This window comes from Tamandua tetradactyla, chromosome 4 (genome assembly GCF_023851605.1).
Source record: "Tamandua tetradactyla isolate mTamTet1 chromosome 4, mTamTet1.pri, whole genome shotgun sequence".
Lineage (NCBI taxonomy): Eukaryota > Metazoa > Chordata > Mammalia > Pilosa > Myrmecophagidae > Tamandua > Tamandua tetradactyla.
This window is the reverse complement of record NC_135330.1, coordinates 97,491,215-97,511,632: the sequence shown is the minus strand read 5'-3', so window position 1 is coordinate 97,511,632 and position 20,418 is coordinate 97,491,215.

Sequence of the window (20,418 nt, the reverse complement as noted above, 5' to 3'; positions counted from 1 at the left end):
AGGTTACAGTTTGCTAAAATAGATTTGCAAATACATATTAATATTGAAGCTGTAAGCAGGGAACATTTCTAAAAAATATATAATATTTCTACAGAAAGTGTAGAATTTACCATACATACAGGAAATATTTAATTTAGAGAAATAGAGCTAGAGGGGACACAGATTTGGACAATTTGTTGAGCCCTGTCAATGGTGTGATGCTTTCTATGCAGACTGCTATTTTGAATATGTTGGGCGCCGAAATAGCAATTGGATAAGCCATAGTAGAGGAAGGGATAGAACAGATGGAACACATTTATTTCTGAAATTTCATTTTTAAGGCATCTTAGTGCTATCTTGAATTGGATCCTTTAACAGAAATGAGCATATTGGTGGTGAACTGATGAGAACCAAATAATGGTCTGCATTTATTTAATAGTAATAATTGCAGTAGTAATAATGGTGAAAATAAAGGAAATAACCCTATTACTATCTCTTCTATCTTCTTACCTGCCTGCTACCCAGAAGGTAAACAACATAATGTGCAGCACTGATGAATCTATGAACTGGTATGTGTTAACAAATTTTAGACACTCATGAGAACTTCCAATGAGTTCTCACACTGGTTCTCTATAGGTAGATATGTGACACATAGTGAAAGAAAAATGGAAATTACTTCAGCTCTGAAGAATCAGGGCAAGGTAAAACATTTTAATGGCTTATGGAGAATGAAGTTGTCAGTTTATAAAAACGTCTTTCATATTTTAGAATAGTAGTAACAATGCACATACATTCCTGACTTGTAATTAAGGAGCATGTTACTAATTTTACTAGTGAAGTCTCTTCAGTCTTGTTAGAGCCACAGCTAGAATCAAAGCATGTAAGTTCATATAACTTGCTTGAATTCTACTTTTATAAGAATAATAAATCAGGTACATTTATTCCAATTCAACTTGCTGCGAGTTGAATTGGTTCATAATTTTTCATTTAAAGATGTATGTTTTCCCAGTCTATCAGCTTATGACCCAATGTTGCATATTCCAAGTGTTATTGGTCAAACAAATTATTCCAAAGATGTGGCCTATGAAATTCAAATGAACCAAGAGTTTCATTATATCATCTGCATGACGCCCCACTTTTTCGGCTGCCAATATTGATACTAGTGTTCATATTGATTTTAAAAACACATACTATATCTGTTCTTTTTTTTGCTTTCTACATTATCTGAGGTTTTATTTGAAGTTGTTCATTGCTTGCTTTTACTGTTACTGACTTTCCCATGAACAACCAAAAAGCTAACAATGTTGGTTGCATCATTTCATTGTTTATATAAAGTAGTTTACTATCTTCTCAACTTCCCTTCTAAAAAGTCTTCATAAACTCTTAACTATTAAAAGGAATTATAATTATATGAAATGTAATTTTATATTTACTTAAAACTAAGAAGAACTAAACACAGGTTCTTATATACAGACTTTATTGTTTTGAAATGCTTGGGATACAATTTCTGGAATTTGTATTTTTATAATTTGAAAAATATACAGTGCAAAAATAACCTGCTTCTGTGGAGCAGAACTCTGCCAAGGCCTTTTTGTTCTATCTTTATGATGAATGCAAATTCTCCATTAAAGAAAAATTTTCATTTTAGAGTTGAATAAGATGATACTTTAAATAATATAGCTGGTTAAAATTAGATGCTGAGAATGGAAAAAGACACATGCACACATAAGGATATTTTCTGGTTCTACAGCACTTCCATTTGATTGTAAAATTTAACTGTTTTAATCAGTTAACATATGAAAAGCCAAGTGGATCTTCCTCTTTTTTTTTACATGGGCAGGCACCGGGAATCAAACCTGGGTCCTCTGGCATCTCAGGCAAGCTGTGATTCTTGGCCCACCCAGCCAAGTGGATCTTGATATTCATGTTCATCTGTATAGTGCTGGTTTCTTCACAAATGTATAGCATTAAATATGTACTTTTATAGTAATATTACTGGATTTCAAATTAAACCTGATGTTTAGATAGTACAAAAAGTAGTTAATAGCATGGCTTGGCTTTCTCCTCACAATTCTACCTATTTCATTACTTTAGTCACATACTGCTTGCCTTAAAATATGTGATTTGTAAATGTAGGGGGTAATTTCATCAAAAAATAAGGTATCAACTTCCAAAGCACAAGCAACAAAAGGAAAAAATAGGTAAATGGGAACCCCTCAAAATTGACCACTTCTGTGCTTCAACAGACTGTCAAAAAGGGATGAGGCAGCTGACTCAATGAGGGCAAACATTTGGCAACCATATATCTGATAAGGATTTGATATCCAGATTATATAAGCAAATCCTACAACTCAATGATAAAAGGACAAACAAAACAATTATAAAATGGACAAAATATATGGATAGACTTTTCTCCAAAGAGGAGATGCAAATGGGTGTAAAGCACATGAAAAGGCATTCATCTTTATTAGCTATTAGGAAAATGCAAATTAGAACCACAATGAGATATCACCTCACAACTGTAAGAGTGGCCACTATTAAACAAAGTGGAAACTACAAGTTTTGGAGAGGATGTGGAGAAACAGGAACCCTTATACACTGATGGTGGCAGTGGAAAATGGTACAGCCTCTGAAAGACAGTTTGATGGCTCCTCAGAAAACTAAATATTGAGTTGCCCTATGACCAAGCAATTCCACTATTCGGTATACCCAGAAGATCTGAAAGTAGGGACACAAACAGACATTTGTACACCAATGTTCATAGTGGCATTATTCACCATTGCCAATAGATGGAAACAATCCAAGAGTCCACCAACAGATTAATGAATAAACAAAATGTGGCATAAACATTCAATCAAATATTTTGCAGCAGTGAGAAAGAATGAGGTCTTGAAGCATGTGACAGTATGGATGAACCTTGAGAACATAATGCTGAGTGAAATAAGCCGCAAAAGGACAGATATTGTATGACTTCACTAATATGAACTAAATAGAACATGTAATCTCAGAGTCTTAAAAGTAGAGTATAGAATACCTAAATATAGACAAAAGCTAGAGAAGGGAAAGTGGTTACCTATGTACTGAATTGTCAACAAATTTGAACTTAAATGTTTGGGACTGTAAGAGATGACAGTAACTTGTAATTGGGATTATATGTAATAGTGATATATTTGAGGTGAATTTGATTGAAAGTGGTTGTTCAAAGTCATATATGTAAATAAGTTCTTGCATGAACTACTAAAAATGTAAAATAGTAATAAAAGTATGTGGGAAAATATAGCTCTTGCAAACTATGGACTATATAAATGATAACATTTTAATATGCTTTCATCAATAGTAGCAATTTACTATTCCAATACTATGGGTCAGCAATGGGGGGAATAGGGTATGGGAGGATTTGGGTTTTATTTTTTATCCTTATTTCTATTCTGGAGTTATGAAAATGTTCTGAAATTGATCGTGGGGATGCATACAAAACTGTGTGATGATACTGTGAGCCAGTAATTTTATACATTAGTTTGTGTGGTATGTCAATATATCTCAATAAATTTTTTTAAAAAGTGAGGTACCAATTTTCTAAATGCTAGATATAACTAGCTGCAACTACCCTGTGCTGTTCTCCACCAAGCTCTTTTAGTCAAGCTTTTTTGGGTCTCCCATTCAGTGAGGGGAGGTTTTCCATAAAATACAATGCATAGCTCCTAGGTAAAAATGTTGATTATTTCAAAAATATATATCATGTCCTAATATAGGCATGGTCTTTAGTAACATGGCTGGATGAGTAAGAACTGTAATGTCAGCTTCAAACCAATGGTATACTATGATAGTTACATCAGTGTTGTTCCACTGTTGATGCACAGCTGAGCGTGATTCAGGACACATGGGACTGCTTATTAAAAATGATTACTGTGGCGATCCTGGATCTGATGAATCAGAATAACTGAATTTATGAGTGCCAGCAAAGAGTGCAAGAGTGCATGGAAATGTGAGATCATTGGCTTAGAAGTAAAGCTATAGGAGATATTCTTTTATTTAAGGCAGCCCTTCTTACTGTAAATATTTAAAATTGATTTAATTATATTCTTCTTCATAGAAGGTTAATGGTGCTGGAATTCAGGCATACCTCCACAACCCCCAGTAACCCCATATTTAATCCCTTCTATATTATCCCCTTTCATTGAAATTCACTGACTGCAAGTTCTTGGCATATTGTGTTGGAATTGTTCTAAGAGCATTTTTATCAACATCCCTGCCTTCAAGATCTGTTTTATGTCTCCAAGATCTTTTAAATATATTTATCTACCTTCACATGAAGTCAACAAGCAAAACTACATCCACAATTTGCAAAGCTTAGTGAAAGCTTTCACACCCCTAAAACTTTCCCTGTCGATAGACTATCCATATGCTTCTTATGCATCTATTAGTGAATAGATGAATTATTGCTTGAAGAAAGTAGAATTAATAACTCTTGTTTAAGGGTGAGCTATTTATATGTTGATCATCATTTTTAATATTTGAAAATTTTGAACAAAAGTCTGAAGTTATATAATGCTGCCCTACTATATAATGATTTTTAAATATTATAATTTGAATGAAGTCACTTATGAAAATTAATTTCTTCAATCAATTGTTTCCTTTTAAGTGAATTCCAATCTTTTCAAAAACTTTTCAGTCTCCAAACCTCTTCCCATAAAGAAACAGAATGGCTTTTAAAAGGAGTAATTTGTTAAGTTGCAAGTTTACAGTTCTAAGGCCATGAAATTGTCCAAATTAAAGCAAGTTTATAGAAATGTCCAAATTAAGGTTACCTTCACTCAAGAAAGGCCAATGAAGTTCAGTATTTCTTTCTTAACTTGAAAGGCACATGGCAAACCTGATGCCAAACATGATGCTATCTACTAGGTTTCTTTCTAGGCTTCTTGTTTCATGAGGCTCTCCCAGGGGTGTTTTCCTTCTTCATCTCCAAAGGTCTCTGGTTGGTGAACTTTCAGCCTCGTGGCTCTAAAAAATGGACTGTCTCCAAAATGTTTCCTCTTTTAAAGGATTCCAGTCAAGGCCCACCTGGAATGGGTGCAGTCACAATTCCATAAAAGCTATCTAAACAAAAGTTATCACCCACAACTTGGTGGTCACATCTTCATGGGAACAATCACAAAATTCCCAGCTAGCAATATTGAATGAGGATTAAAGGACATGGTTATTCTGGGGTCCACCACAGATTCTAACCTGTACACAAAGTGTTTTATAAACTACCATAATCAATTTTAAACATACATGAACAAGATCTTCTTTACTAGAATACTTACAGTGTATCTTTTCCTCCTATTTTACCATCTAAATTACCCCACATCATTTTATCCAAATATATACAGTATATATTATATAAAATATGTCATTGATTGCCCAAACATGCCCAAATTTATATGTAATCTTTAAAACTATTAATTTCACATGATTATAAGCATCTATGGGTTAAAATTTTTGCTCATGGTTATAATTGCAATTAAAATTAGTACACAATTTATGAAAACATTATTAGTATATTACAATTTTATAATAATAGATGGGACTGTTTTTATTCCAATCTGCTCACGTACTCAGTGATAAAGCTTTCCAGTGTCAATTTAGATGTCATATCTGCCTTGAAACTTTCTCAGACTTCCCAAAATTAGCTGTTTAACATAACTTTTACAGCTCTCTCTGCTTTCCTCTATCCATATCAGCACGTCTATGTTTTCTAGTAATTAATACTGTCCCCTGCATAAATATCAAACTTCTGTTATACAAGTATTATATCTTATTAATGTAAACATTGAATGACCAAAGTAATGAATGCAAGCCTAATTTATGACACCCAGTTTTTAAAAAGTGCTTAAGTGATATATGTAGTATTTTAATACCATTATAACATCCTGGAAGTTTTTCCTTTTTCTAAAATAAGTTTAACATTTCAGCAGTAGAATCTACAAATGCATTTTTTATTATATATTGCTTAATTAGAGATTTCTATCTCTGAATTTTGGAAGTCATTCATTTGTAATGACTTTAATTTTAATTGAAAAACAGCAATACAAATATATAAGATAACAGCAGGCCATGGCAGTTAAGATGACAGGATAGACAGACGGATTTTCTGTCACTAACTCTGAGTAACTTTGGGCAAATTTTGTAATCCCTTAAACCTCAGTTTCTTCATTTGTAAAATGACCACAACAGCACCCACCATATCAGGTTTTCTTAAATGTTAAAGGAGATAATGAAAAGGTAGTCCTTATGTTGTTTCTGCCACCATATTCTAAGTCTTTAGGAAATAAACCTACTCCACTTTACTATGTCTGCGATTATCAGCACTCTGTCCACCACTGTCATTACCACTGGTCATATCACACTTCTGCTGCCATCATTTGACCTCTTGGGTGTGGCCAGTTTTTTAAACACAAAATGAGTCCAGCCAAATATAACCCAGCTGGAGATAGAGAGCATGCATGCAAAAAGAAAGATAATTTAATTCCTTATATAATGCATCTAGTGAACACCAAATAGTGGTGTAAATAACAAGGCATCTTGGAGCTAATCACAGGATCAGTGACTGAGATGAAGCCTGAAAACTATTTCAGTTCATGCCCAGGGTTTCTTCCCATGCACCCATGTCATCTGAAATCTTAGCATAACATTGCATGAATGTCAAAATGCAATACAGTGTGGGGAAACAGTGTCTTCATTATAGAGCTGATGGTGTCTGGGGAAGTCATATTGAGGGTAAACTTAATTTTTTATTGAATGTGACTGACAAAGGATGGTAACGGGACTAGATCCAGGGCACAAATGTTTGCTTGTATGTATGTCTCAGTGTGTGTTTGTGTGTGGCTAATAGAGCCTTATATCAGAGCACTCGGAACTCAGTCCCCTTCTTTCTCTATTTGCAATTTTTCACTTGTTTCACTGCAAACACATAGCACTCAAAATATTGAAAAATGTGTAAATTCTATGAAAGCACCATCGTAGCAAGGGATTTGGTTTCTTCCCTGCTGTGTCCTCAGGGCCTGGAAAAAGGCTAGGACATATGAAGTTTTCAATGGATATTTGTTGAATTAATTAACAATTATGTAATATTTCTGTGTTTTACATGTCACTGGCCAAGCCTTTAAAATATCTTATTTATGGGATACAAAGCTGTGTCCAGGACGTAATGAAAAAATTTCCCTTACTAACCAATTAACTCATTGATTTAGTCATTTTAGCCATTTATTATTGAGTACCTACAATGATAAATGGCACAGTTTTGTGAATAATTATCATATTTTTTCAGTTATTCAGTTATATGGGTAAATGCTGTGTGTGGTGGTTTGGAACTGCATGTACCCCAGAAAATTATGTTCCTAAAGATATCCACTTCTTTGAATGTAAACCTATTGTTAGTAACCATTTGTAAGTTACCCTTTCATGAGGTTACTTCAGTTAAGGCATGGCCCAGTGAGCCTTAATCCTCTTACTGGGGTCCTTCATGAACAAAATGAATAGAGGAAAAAGAAAAGAGAAGAGAAGAGAGGAGAAGAGATAAGAACAAGCCATGGAAGTAAGAAGCTGAAAGCAAAGAAACCTGGAAGAGAAGGGACAGAGCAGCAGACACTGCCTTGTGCCTTGTCATGTGGCAGAGGGGACAAGGATCACTGGGAAAAAAAAGTTCTGCCTTGATGATGACTTGGTTTGGAAACTTTTCTTAGCCTCAAAACTGTAAGCTAATAAATTCTCACTGTTAAGGCAACCCATTTTATGATATCTGTTTTCAGCAGCCTAGAAAACTAAAACAGTATGTAGTTCAAATGAAGCCAGAGATGAATTGTTGCAGGTAAAAATAAAACATTTATGTTGCAACATTTGAACTTTCTCCATGGTTCTTAAGAATAGTTCAGCACAGTCTGAATTACTCTGACTGGTGACATTACAATCACTGAATATGCCTCAGGTTTCCAAAGAGCTCCCTCTAGATTTGTCTGAGGCAGGAAAGAGCCTGAGCTGTCTGTTTTTCCCATTCGATATAGCTCTAGGTCAATCTCAAATGACACAGGTTCAACAATGTGGAAAAATATCCCTTTACCTCATAGGTTTATGTAAATTCTTTCCAGGATAATTTAAATGTTTTGAACATGAAGTGGTATCTTGTTTGTACATGGTTTGAGATCATGTGTATTACTCAAGAAATCTATCCCTCAGATAGCTAAGCATGCTTGGTTGTTTAAAATTTGATAATTTCATAAATATAAAGTGTATATATTTGATTAACAGCCAGATTAACTTTACAAATATAGGACAACTTCCCTTCTGGTCAATTATCCCCAGAAGTAACCACTATTCTGCTATGTATTACCATATGTTGCTTTTGCCTGCTTTTGAACATCATGTAAATGAAATCATATGCTATGCATTGCATTCTATCTAGCTTCTTTCCTTCAGCAGTATGTCTGTGATATTGATCAATTCTGTTATGCAGAGAATTACTTTGTTATTTTACATCATTGGTGATAGTCCATTGTATAAGAACATCACAAATTTGTGTATCCACTTTCCCTTTGATATTTATATTGTTTTCAGTTTGTGTTACTCTGAATTCAGTTGCTGTGGACATGCTTGTACATAGGTTTCTTTGTTTTTGTTCTTGTTTGTACTCATGACTAATTTCTTTCTCTCTATATACCCAGGCTTGCAATTCCAGGGCCATCAGGTAGGCATATGTTCCACTTTAGAAACCACCATCCTACAGTGTATCAAAGTGTTGGCACAAATGTACACACTCTCCATCAATATGGGAGAGTTCAAGGTTTCTCTTCACCTACACTGAGGATTTTGCATTCTTTTAAATTCCGTCATTGTTGTGGTTACTTGGAGGCACCATATTGTGGTTTTGATGTCCAATGAATGTTGAACAATTTTACATAGGCTTATTGGCCCCACGCATATTTTTCTCTAAATGCATTTCATGTTCTTTGCCATTGATGTATTATTGATGTATTACTGATTTCTGGATACAAGGCTTTTTTTGGCTATAGAATTGACAATATCTTTCCCCAGGGTATGGTTTGCCTTTTCAATATTATAGTGGTCTGTTTTGATGAATAAAAGTACTAAGAACTAACTTTGTTTATGTAATTCAGTTCACCACAATTTTTTTCCCCATAGGGTTTAGTGTTTCGGAGCCTCTTAACTAATCTTTATTTCCCTCAGGGTTAGAGAGAGATTTTCTGTTGCTTTAGAAACTTTAATTTTTACTCTCATGATGGTTCTATAATCCAACTTGCATTACATTTTTGTGAATGGTATAAATCCATGCTTATACTTTGTCCCATTGCAACTGTAGAATTGGCCCAGAACCGTTTATTGAAAACTCTATCCTTGCCCTTACTAAATTCCAGTGGCCCCTTTGGAATAGATAAAATAGTCAGAGATGAGTGCATCTTTTCCTGGATTGCCTGTTCTGTTCTATTGGTTAATTAATTATCCTATTGCCAATAGCACACTGTTTTAATTATTAAGGCTACAATAATTATTGATATCTGGGTAATTTAATTCTTCCTAGGTAATTTAAAATCTTCAGAACTTCCTTAAATAATTTAGGCATTGTGCATCCACATATGAATTTTATCAGCTTGTGATTTCACACATGTGCACACACGCTCATACACACACATGCATACATTTGGAAATAAATGTAATTGTTGACATTCAAAAGAAACTTTCAAGGTTTATGTAGAGAATTTAGTAATATCCACCTAAAACATCACTCACCAGCGTTTCAGTGTATGTTATTTTTTTATCATCAGTAGAAAATACTAGAAAGTCAAGATGAATAGTGACAATTTGCTTAATAGTAAAGAATCAGACACAATATTCCTGGTTTATCTTTTTTATATGCAAATTCTTTATCAATTTCTACATTGTTCTTCACAATCCATTTTAAGATAGTGAATTTTCTCATGTTTAGTTAGCATGGTGTGCCATTTATATACACGTTTATTTTGTAGTATGTACATATTAAGTATCAAGCATAACATGGGAGGAATGATAAATATGTGTGTGTATGTGTATGTGTGCATGTGTGGGTTTTAGTTTCCTGGTTCCTGAAACAAATACCACAATGATTTGCCTTAACAAGGATTAAGGAGTTTCAGAGGCCAGAGGGCTTGCCTCCCCCTGGGTCAGGGTCCTGGCTGGCCAGCAGTTTTTGAGTTGCTGGCTTCCCTGTCACATGGCAATGTCCCCGGCTTTCTCTTCCAAATTCTGTCGACTCCAACTTCTTCTCCCTCATGCAGCTTTCTTTTCATAAATTCCCCAACAATAAGGCCCAGCCTCATTCAGTCAGACCACACCTTAACCAACTATAACGTTGTTGAAAAGTCCCATTTACAAAGGGTTTATGCCCATAGAAACAGATTAAGATTAAGATTCTTTTTTATTCTGGTGTACATCATTATATTTGTCAAATATTAGAAACCCCCCCCTCACACACATACATAAGCTTTAAATTATGTAGGAAGATAGGGGAAGGGAATTAATTTTGTTGAATTTTTCCATGTGTTATTGCATTTGATTATTTGCCATAATGATTAAATAATACATCTACAGGAGAAAAGTTAAAAGCATTATGACACTTCTCTGTATTGGGATATTGTTAAGGAAATTGTAGAAAAGTATGCTTAATTTGATTCAATATGTTTAAAGTATACATAAAGGGAAATATTATCAATGGTTACCTGCATTGCAGAAAATCAGAAAGTCAGGGATTAGATTATTTTACTCTCTATTTTATACACTTCAGTGTTGGTGAGATTTTAACATAAGTGGGTATTACTTTCAATAATAGCAATTAAATACATTAATTTTAAATCACATTAATTTTAAATTACATACTTATAAATACATAATAAACATCATACAATATAAAAAGTACAATATGAAGGTAATAAAATTATTTCTCATGAGGGTGACAATGAAATCTGTGAAGGAAAAGATGTATTTCATCTTATCTTCCCAAAGCCTAGCTCAGTACTTCAACAACAGAAGATACTATATAAATAATTGTTATTCTCAATTCAGAGAAGTCATATCTTAAATTTTTTGAATAATTTATTATGATAATAGAGAGTTACAAAATTTGTGGAAATGCATACCCAACATTAGATATTATATACCTACATTTTAATAAAATATGGAATAAGAATTGGAATTAAAACTATGGTATCCTGACAAATGACCTTCAGGAAACCTCTGAAGCAAGAAGTTTTTGTAATATTACTTACAGAAGAGTCTTTCAACCATTGTAATTCTCTTTGGTTTATCACTAACTCATCAATGGATTGACTCCTCTCATATACCATGTCCTAAAGTTACCGGAGTGAGTTGGGCTTTCAGTGGAAGAAGGAAAAAGTAGCATCTGGGTTTTCTGCTGGCCTGAGTTCAGCCAAATCGGTGAGGATATAGGAAGAAGGTGAGGGGTGAAAGGGACCCTGGAGGAAACAGCAGGACATTGGAAGCAAGTTCCTTGTTGAGGAGACCCTGGGGGATTTTTCCACCTCCTCAGGGGATGCAAGGGGGTGAGAATGACTGAAGGGCCAATTGGATGCTCCAGGAGCTTTTTCACCAGGGTCTCACCAAAAGTCCATTCCTCCGCTGGCATATTTCTAATGAAGTGACACATGCCAGTCAAGCTTCACAGCACCTTCACCCACGTGCCACAAGAGGTGCTTCCTCCCACCCCACTCTTGTGGGACACTGGACTAACTGCTTCCTAGAACTCGATATTTGGGTTCTTATGGGAAATTAGGCAGTAATTCATATTTACTGCAAAAATTGTTATAATTAAGACCTCAGTGATTCTTGAAAATATTATGAGTGCACTTTCTTTTCTCTTTGGAATTGTGCATGGCTCCCAGCTCCAAAGGCAGTGCTTCAGTGCCTTCACTTTTGGTGAATCAATGTTGATCTTACCATATTTTCTTAAAATGTGTGTAAATGTGTTACAAGGAACTAAAACACTGATGCAGTTTATACAAAAACTCTGTTTTCTTGTTTCTGAGAAACTTGTTGAGGGGATTATATAGTCTCGTGGGCAGATAATTTTACTCACATTGAAAAGAATTAACTTTCTTTCATTTGCTTTAATGTAGCAGAGTTGTTAATTTGTAACACATTGGTGGAAAAAGTCACAGCAGGAAGCTTTTGGCTCTTACTGAGATATGTAAATTACAATAATAATCATTGCATTAAATGTGATAAAATAAACAATGCATCCAACCCTACAGTTACTATTCTAACCAAAAAAAAAGCAAAAAACAAAGAACAAGGAAACAAAACAAAGCCCCAAATCCCCATAACTTTATGAATAAAATGGAAATGTTCAAGTAAGTTGAGCCAGGCTGTTTCCATAGGCTAGATTCCTACAGTTTCTTTTTTACAGAAACTTCTTATAGAAACACAATGAAAAGATTGCTGATAAGCTGGCTTGTTCTTTATCTGAGGTTTTGTCTTACAATTAATAGGGGTTTACCTTAGGAAGTATTTTATGCATATGAATGTGTAATAAACTAGAAGTCTGTCTCTCCTTTACAAAAAAGAAAGAAAAGCCATAAATAAGTCTTCTTTGCTTTGGAGGTCCAAATAGTTCTTTCTCTTACAGGTTGCCAAGCTATCTGAAAGTCTCAATACCCCCAGGCTTCTTTGAAATAAGGATCATATTATGTTTCTAGAATGCCCTTGTTAAAAATATAAGTATGTTGAGTTGAAGGGGGAAAAAAAGAACAGTTTAACTCATTATTGTCCATTCAAAGAATTTCAAATGGTTTTTCTTCCCAATGATGACGAGAACCTTGGAAGAATGGGTAAATGTGATTGGTGCTGGGAAAAGAGAAGCAGTGAGAAAATGAGGGTCTGTCCAGGGGCTGCAATGGAAAGGGGTGGGGGTGTGCAGTGTGGAGGAGCTGGGGCTGGGGGTAGGGTGGTGAATGGCCTGATTAGGATCGCCTTGGGATTTTCTTGTTCATGACTCTTTGATGTCAACAGCAAAACCAAAAACAATAAAAATCACAGTCATGGAATTTTTAGTGTGCTTTCTATATCTTTTTTTGAAACCATGTGGATGTCTTCCCATGCATTATTGCAACTTAGGGTGAACAGATGGGGGTCTCCAAAGAAATTACAGAATGAGTAACATTAAGCCAAAGTTTCCCAAAGAAGGCATTATTTCACACTGACTGAAGTGAGTTGGCCAAATGACTGCATTCTGAGGAAAGTCAATGCTAGTAAAAGTTTGACATGTGCATGAGCTCAAATGGCAGCAGGCCTAACAACTTTTCCAGTTATGACTTAAATTTCTGTCTTATAATACCCCTAACTGAGAATGGGTTTTCATAGATGATTGTGCTTAAAGAAAAAAGAAAATAAGGGAAAAAGCCATGAATGCATTTTTATCTCTTTGTCTCTAAAAAAGGATATTCTGAAGCATTTAAAGGGAAATCCAGAACCAGAGCTGGTTTAAGCCACATTGCTGGTGGTCATTTACAGTGTCTGTTTTGAGAGGGGGTGTGTGTGCTCTGATCAGTTGTCACTTATTGTACCACTGTTGGATGCAATATTTTGAATATCACTCATGAGAATAACTGACATAAAAGTTGGAAACAATTGTCACCTCAACCAAGAATCCAATTTTGTAGGAAATTGTAAGAATCATAGTTGTAGGAAAGCTATTTTATATATCCAATGTGAGTAGCAGCTGCCCATTTTAATATTGCTCTCTGGAGAAATAATAGTTCAAGAAAAATAAATCGAATTATTTACCAAGCTTTCCTTACTTGGCACTTGCCATGTTTTGACATTGTATTGTATGTGAACATTTTTTCAATTACATTATAGTGAACACATTTTCTTACAAAGTAATAATGACTATCCATTTTAATAGAAAAGAATCTCAGCCTTCAATCTAGTTTTCATCAGACCAGGAAGAAATAGTCTAAAGGGGTTCTTCTCCCATACCCTTATTTCAAAAATTTATTGTACATCTCTTAGGAGCCAATTCTATGATACATGCTGTGAAAGGTTAAAAAAAATAAAGCACTGCTCTGCAATACTATTCAGTATATTAAGATGTTTGTGTGATACCTCTTGATTTAATTATGTATTTCCTTAAGGGGCAGGTTACAGGAAAATCATTTGAATTTTTAAATAACAATGCAGGTGAATCACTAGGAAATACCTGTATCTATGAGAATAATAAGCAACAGAAATGTATTTCTTGAATATATGTTTACTGAGTGTATTGTAATAAGAAGACAAATCACACCAGCTACCAGTGTTCTTGGGTTTATTTAAAATAAAACTAAATCTGAGGTGACCCTAACACTCAAATTCAACTCAGTGTCCCACAGAATGGGATTCTCAACGTAAGAGCCTCCTATCTCAGGGAGGAGAGAGGGACATGAAAGAGGAGGTTGGTTGGAGAGGAAGGCAAGGACAAGATGAGAGAACCTGGCATGGATGTTGTGAGGCTTGAACTTTAGGCTGTATGTGAAAACAACAATTTTGAGTTGGGAGTAAGGCTAGATTTTGAAGTCATAGCTGGTTGCTGCAGGGCTGCTAGCTGAAAATTAGGCAGACTTGATAATGGGCCATTTGTGTATTCTGGGCAAAGGTGGCACAAGTTTAATCCAGACTCACTAGTAAGTGAACCTCATATTTGCTGGAATTTATCAACCTGAGTGTGCCAATTCAGCCTGGGTATGCACATTAGGTGGATTTATTTTTAGCAGACCTAACTCGGGCAACTTTTCTCAATGGAGGCCTATAAGACCAAAGGTATTGCCTCAGAGGTGCACCCATTTATAACTGGGGGTTCCTGGGTATATGACCCAAGTTCGTGTGAGCCACTCTCTCGACCACTTACCAAAGTCTGCTTTGTTGGTGGTTCCTGCCTCCGCGCTGCCATGACAGGCATCTATGGAGAGGATGGTGGTGTCCTTGCCAAACAGCTGTCTTCCAAGGTGGGTCTGATTTTTGGTGTGGCCAGCAGGCACTCCAAATCAACTCTACAGAGAAAAGTGGGTATTCAAGAAATGCAATACTCGTTGGTGATTTTAAACAATAGTGTGTTTTTGGACAGCCTTTTCTATTGCTTTGAGTCATTGTAGAAGTGGAGATACCAAAATTCTCTACTAGTTGCTGCATTGCTGGAATTCTCATATGGCTTCCACATTTAGTATCATACAGCGCTCATATGTTATGCGGTCTTAACCCCTTTGTACATATTTCTCTCCTTGAAGCTTCCAACAACTCTTATGGGGGCGGGGATATTTTAGTGTTCATTTTTGCTAGAGTGGAACTGAGGCTTAGAGACCTACCTTAGATTACACAAGTGCCACCATGCATGCTGCACCCCCTTCAGGAGTGTTTGTCAGAAAACAAACTCCAGATTGCAGAGTGAAATCTCTGTCTGGAAATCACACATGCATTGCAATATTGGCCCAGGAGTAAAAGCTGATGCAGGGTATTTAAAAAATGCCAAGCAATGGTAAACTTAAACAAAAAAAAATCTAAGGATTAAAGAATTAATCACAATGCAGCCACAGCTGTTGTGAAGAGAGCTGGTTATATTTATGAGAACTTGTGCACAACTATTTAGAACAGAAAGCAGAAGCAGAAACGTTGATTGAAACTGCAGTTGAATTTGGGGTCAGAATATAATTGCTCATTATTTTTGTTTGTGTCTTCCCATCTCCTTGTTTCCTTTTCCTTCTGTTCTTCAATAATACTCAAGAATTTACAGGCAAATGCATTATTTTCATTGTTCACATAGTTAGCCTGATCCTGTAGTTTGTCTCATTTGGAAGTCAGAATCAGTTTCCAATATCATTCTCATTTCCTCAGTGACCAGTTGGGACATTGCGATCTTAGGAATATGACTTTACAAGAGGCACATATACTAAAAAAAAATGCTGATTTTTATGCAAGTATCCCTATCAATAAACTAAAAGAACAATAAACATCATAAGAGAGCCCTCCTACTTTTGTATGCTTTTAAACTAAAATCAGCTCTGACTATTCATGTGATCCATAGAAACTTGGTTTCATTAGTGTACCTAAGATGCACTATTTTAACCATTTGTTCTCATGTATTTCATTTAAAATGTAAAGGAGTCATAAAAATTTAGAGTTTTAAGATATCAACAATTGTTATTTGTGCTTGAAAGATTGCTTGAACATTGAAGGTTTTTTTTTCCCTTGCTATCAATTGAAACAGGAAAGTAGCAATAATATTTAAAGTTACTTTTCATATTGCGAATACAATTGATTGTATTTTAGACATATGTAATATGCAGTGCATATTCAATGGCTGCTCTATCTTTTACCAAAAAAACGTAGAAAAACAAGATGGTTTTACCCAATATCATGTGACAAGTATGTGGAGTGTTAGTCTCTTCTATTGTATTTCATTTTGAATAAATGTATGAATGCAGAATCAGTACCTTTTGTGAAATCAAAGAATCCACTATCAAACATTGCTAAGATCAGGGTCCCTGCACTTTTAGATAGTACTTTTGGCTTTGCAAGTCATGTGATCTCTGAAGCAAATACTCAGCTCTGTGATGGCAGCTCCAATAAACATGAATGAATCTTAGGGTTCCAATATAAAACTTTATTTACAAAAACATGCAGCATGATGGAATGAGTCTGAGAGCCCTGAACTTTAAGGAATGCTCTAAACAGGAACACATACAAATAAAACTTACAGCATTATTTGCTTTCAATCATTCACCATATGATTTTCCCTTCTCAAGTACTAAATGTGCTTCAGTTATGAGGGGACATTTTCTGCACACTCCTCTGTCTAAAATTCAATCTTTTTTTTCATATTGATGGGATCTGGCTCTCAGTACATGATGTTGCCTGATAATCTGAAAGATAAAATAAAACCTTTGTGCTCTCCCAATTCTTCATAAATTCTTCCAGTGAGAAAACTAGATGAATTGTACTTTTTCTTTTCTTTTTTTACTTTCTGAGGTGGCAAAAGAATCTTCCTTAATTCCTCTTCTTGTCAAAAATCTTTGAAAACAGTAAATCCAATGACCTATCAAAACAGGATGAAGTGCTAGAGTGCCATGGAGGAACCTTGAGCAAGGGCTACTTTTGGGAATGCCAGTGGATGGCTGTTGGAGTGAGATGTTTCCTCACAGGTTGTGGATCATAGTTTCCACATCTGGTTGAATTCCAGAGGACATCATACCGTCCTTATCAGTTATTTCCTCAAAAGAGAGTAAACATGCTAGAATATATTATGTCAGGTATATATTAGGCTTCTCACAAATATTTTTAAATTAAAAAAACCATGATGACAAAAGAACTAATGGTTGTGCAACCAGCATTAGCAATAAAACTCGCTGCAGCCTGCATAGAGCAAAGAGAAGTTCTGGTATCAACAAGAAGCGCACAGAAGAGGGAACAATTGTGGACCTCATCTCTTGTTTAGGAATGTATTGGCAAAACAGTAATGGATTAATAACCCAAAAAGCTGAACTATAGCCTTTACTTGAAGTAGGGAAGTGGCTTGGAACACATCTTCCAAACGAGGCACTGAGAAGATTTGACATACTGTGGCTTGAACAGGATCAGTTTTCAATGAAAAGAATCTTTCTAACCCAAATGGGTAGGGGTCCTACATATGGCTATACTGACTTTCACTCTTCAGTTCAGTGACAATGTGACAAAGAAGGCTTGTTTTATAATATCACATTAAAAACATCTCATTATTCCTGAATCACTCTATTGCATCTCTCAAGATTGACCACTAAATTTTAAGAACCACATTACTGAGTAGCAAGAGAATCTTCCAGGCTGGCTATTAGGATTGAATTAATTTATGGAAATCGATGGATTACTTGCATCTCAAAATAATTAAACTCTGTAGCAGGAATCATGACCTTCCTACTTAATTTCAATTGTATTTATGAAAAAGTTATATACTTTTTATACAAATAAATTATTTCTGCTCTTTTCTTTAGAAACATTAACAACCTCTTTCTAAATCAGCAAATCTATTATTTCTTTGTTTAGGTGTCCAATAGTAAGCCACTGTACTGATTTTTTTATTGAAAGTATTTCTGTCTAAATAGTATGTCTATTTCATACTATTTATATAGTATGTACATACACAGGATTTTGTGTATGTACATACTATATAAAATAATGCATTTTAACCTTTCTCCTCTTTGAGTCTCTTATTTCTTTTTCATTCTAAATAGGTGAAACATAACTTACAAAAATAATCATTAAAATTAGAGAAAAGACATCTTGCTTCTAGGGTTGCTAACTTTAAAAGATATTGAATTTGTATCTTGTCATTTACTTTAACTTTCTTTGTTGAAAATTACCTTTATTTTTTAAAGAAAAGGTCTTGTGGTAGTATTCTTTTTAAATAGTTTAAGTAAATTTTCTAAAGCTGTTTGAAAATAAGATACTTTTCCCTACCCTACTGATAAAGTGAATTACATTGTAGTTTCTTTATGTTGATTGGCTTTGAATTTCCTTATGAAAATTAGTATAACAATAATTGTTAAATCCTGCTTCTGTTTTTATGTTAATTATTCCTGGGTTGCATATCTATTTTTCATATTATGATTTATGTAGCTTCTCATCTTTTATGACTTGAAACAGCTTAAAATGTCAATTTGTTAGTTCTGTGAGAAAATGAAATAATTCATCAGCAATACTTAATAAACCTTTTCATAACTTTATCAATGTAGTTCTCCATTATTGATCCTTTGATTTCTATGTAGTAGACAGTTACTTAGAAAAGCATCCATTGCATTGATATTTTCAAGTTTAGTACAAAAGAACTTTGGATGCAACTTTGCACAATTTGTGCTATCCATGACTATTTTATTTTCCTTATTTACATTAATGGAGCTTATTTTGCTAAGTTTTAAGGAGGCTAATTTTGGATGTACAGATGCCATTACTTTTATGATTTTTTCATAATGAAAATCAAGCCATTGTGTTTATGGGTGCATGCTGCAAAGAAAGCATAACTTAGAATTTACTTTTGAGTAACTGTTGCCTATTTCTGGTGTTTATTAATTAGCTTACTATAGTTGCTGTAAAAATTGCCACAGACAGTGGCTTGAGCAATACAAATTTACTATCTCACAGTGCTGTAGATTGGAGATATGACAATCAAGATGTCCACACCATCAGTGTTGCATTTGAATCTGAAGGCTCTGGGAGAGAATCCATTCCTCATCTTTTCCAGATTCTAAAAGTTTTCTCCATAAGCGCAAGCTTTTCCATCTGCAAGACCAGCAACTGCGGGTCTAGTTCTCAAATGGAATCACTTGACAATCTCCTTCTGCTCCTTCTTCCACTTGTAAAAGATTCCAGATTAGATTGGTCCACCCAGATTGAAAGATAGCCCTGACATCTCAAGGTTTCCAACTGATGCACATCTTTAAAGTCCCTTTTGCCAAGTAAGGCAACATATTCTCCAGTTGCAGGGGCTGGGTTGTAGGCATTTAGGGGGGACTTTATTCTACTGACCATAACAGCCTCCTTGTTCATTCATGTTTTTAGTAACAAATTAAGTTGTACTCTTATAAATAAAATTAAAACACCTGAATCTGATTCTTATCCCTGATTGATTTTCTTTAATCTGTCTAATTTCCTTTTGTTTCTATGCATGTTCTGAAAAGTTGTTTAGATTTCCATGGTGGTCCAGGGAGCTATATAAGCAAATTATTTCATTTGGACACAATTTGACTTAAATTATAAATATCCCCTATTTTAATATGTAGGCTGTGTTGACAGAATTTGTTTGCTGGAGTTGATCATCAGTTTAATCAAACTAATTACTTCATTATTTCAGTAAACAGTTTTGTATTTGGAAAACATTTTATAATGCCACTTAATTTCAAGAAAAAATAAGGTTCAGGATGTAAGTCGATGAATAAAAAACCATGAAACTTCATTATCAGGTAATGCATTCTTTATGAAAAATGTATTATTGCTGTGTTTTTTTAAAGTTGCACTTATTTATTTGTTTACTGAAAATTAATTTTAAAGCAAAGGTGAATGCCTGGTAAAATTGCTTAGGAAAACCTGCTATCTAAACCAAACAATGATATTCAGATGCACCATACACTCAGCTTGTTAGAATTCTTAGAAAAATGACATGATGTGTTTTTATCAAGTTTTTGCTATTCAAGAATCCATGCTTTCTTGAGATCAGCAGGGTATTTTTAAGCAATTTGTCTCTAAGAACTTGATAAAATCAGCTTCAGCCCCTTAGTATACCTTTTAGTCAAGTTCTAGGAATTTTCTCAGTATTAATAACCTGTAAGTAAGAACATTCATTTTGATTAATTTAGATTTTGTTTTACATACTGAAACAAACCCCTCATTTTAACT